This window comes from Octopus bimaculoides, chromosome 28 (assembly GCF_046866305.1).
Source record: "Octopus bimaculoides isolate indiv1 chromosome 28, ASM4686630v1, whole genome shotgun sequence".
NCBI lineage: Eukaryota > Metazoa > Mollusca > Cephalopoda > Octopoda > Octopodidae > Octopus > Octopus bimaculoides.
This window is the reverse complement of record NC_142955.1, coordinates 83,589-86,088: the sequence shown is the minus strand read 5'-3', so window position 1 is coordinate 86,088 and position 2,500 is coordinate 83,589.

The following is a 2,500-nucleotide window of genomic DNA, read 5'->3' as shown; positions in this document are numbered from 1 at the left end:
ACCACTACTACCATCGTCATCATCATCATCATCATCATCATCGTTACCATTTTATCTTTCCGATCACAATCATCATCACCACCACCACCATCACAACCATCTGTTCAACCACTGCCACAACCAACACCTGTGCCACTATTACATTCACCACCACCACCACCCCTACCACCATCATCATCGCTACCACCACCATCACCACCCCTACCACCATCATCATCGCTACCACCACCATCATAAGCCCCCAGCACTTCCATCACCACCATCATCATCACAACCAGCACCACCACCACCTTCACCACCACTATAACCACCACCACCACCATCACCACCAACACCACAACCACCACCATCATCATCACCACCACCACAACCGCAACAATGCCAACACCACAACCACCATCATCATCATCACCACCACCACCACCACCACCCAGTGCTATGTTGTTTCAGCAAAGATGAATGCTAACACAGGCATCAATTAACTGGACAACATCGTCGTCCCAGACTCCCAGCTCTCATCTATTTTCTCTGGAGCAGGCCTGGCATTTCCTGGTCTGCTACAAGAGGGGTCCTCTTGTTCCCTGTCTGCTTGTCTGGCTCGTACAGATCTATCAATGTATCTCCTCGACCAGCATCTTCATCTCTGACACACACACACTCACACACACACACACACACACACACATATATACTAAGATTCTGTGTTGTCTGCGTATGTATATATGTGTGTGTCTGTTTGTATATATATATATATATATATATGTATGTGTGTGTGTTTATGTGTATGTATATATATGTGTGTATACATCAATGTATATATGTATGTGTATATATGTGTGTGTGTATATATATATGTATGTGTGTATGTACATGTGTGTATATATGTATGTGTATGTACGTATGTGTGTGTATGTAGGTATGTATATATGTCTGTGTGAATATGTGTATATAAATGTGTATGACTGTGTATATGTATATATGTAAGTGTATATATGTATATATATCCATATAGATGTATATGTGTGAGTGTGTGTGTGTGTATATATATATATATATATATACACACCCATATACACACACACATACACGCACACACACCCCTATACATGTGATACACGTGTGCGTGTGTGTGTTTGTGTTTGTCCCCCCCCCCTAACATCGCTTGACAACCGATGCTGGTGTGTTTACATCCCTGTAACTTAGCGGTTCAGTAAAAGAGACCGATAGCTGGATGCCCTTCCTAATGCCAACCACTCCGAAAGTGTAGTGGGTGCTTTTGATGTGCCACTGGCACGAGGGCCAGTCAGGCGGCACTGGCATCGACCATGATTGAATGGCGCTTTTTACCTGCCACTGGCACAGGAGCCGCCAGTAAGGTGGCACTGGCACCGATTACACTCGAATGGTGCCTTTTACGTGCCACTGGCAAGGGTGCCAGTCAGGCGGCACTGGCATCGACCATGATCGAATGACGCTTTTTACCTGCCACTGGCACAGGAGCCGCCAGTCAGGCGGCACTGGCATCAGTCATAACAACAGCAACAACAATAGTAATGATGATGATGATAACGATAATAATAATCCTTTCTGTTATAGGCACAAGGCCTGAAATTTGATGGTGGGGGGGGGCGACTTATTGGTCCCCAGTGTTCAAATGGTACTTAATTTATTCACTCCGGAAGGATGAAAGACAAAGTTGACCTCAGCAGAATTTGAAAGATGGAGGTAATGCTGCCAAGCAATTCACTTGGCATGCTAACAATTCTGCCAAGGTTGCTGCTAGTTAGCTGCCTAAATGATAATAATAATAATAATAATAATGATAATAATAATATCACTAGATGACAATGGCACACTTCTTTTAATTTTGACTCTATACCTTCTGGAGGAGTTACCTCAATCCTTTTTATATTAACCAAAATGAAGTAGATTGACAAATTTATTTTTCGAACCAGTGGTAGACACGCGAGATGTCGAAATATTGTTCACAAGATAGCAAATGGCACTCTTCTTTTAATTTTGACTCTATACCTTCTGGAGGAGTTACCTCAATCCTTTCTATATTAACCAAAATGAAGTAGATTGACAAATTTATTTTTTGAACCAGTGGAAAACACGCGAGATGTCGAAATATTGTTCACGAGATAGCAAATGGCACTCTTCTTTTAATTTTGACTCTATATCTTCAGGAGGAGTTACCTCAATCCTTTTTATATTAACCAAAATGAAGTAGATTGACAAATTTATTTTTCGAACCTCTCAAAGACACACAAAATGTCGAAATATTGTTTGCCACCACCACCACTGCCACCACCACAACCATCTTCACCAGTGACACCAATACTACCACTTTCTCCACTGAGACTATGGTCTTTACCACTACAACCACCAGAACCAGGAATACCACTACCATAACCAGCATCACAAACACTAACATTAACACCAACACCACCATTTTCACCACTAGCACCCACACTACAACCACAAAATCCACCACTGT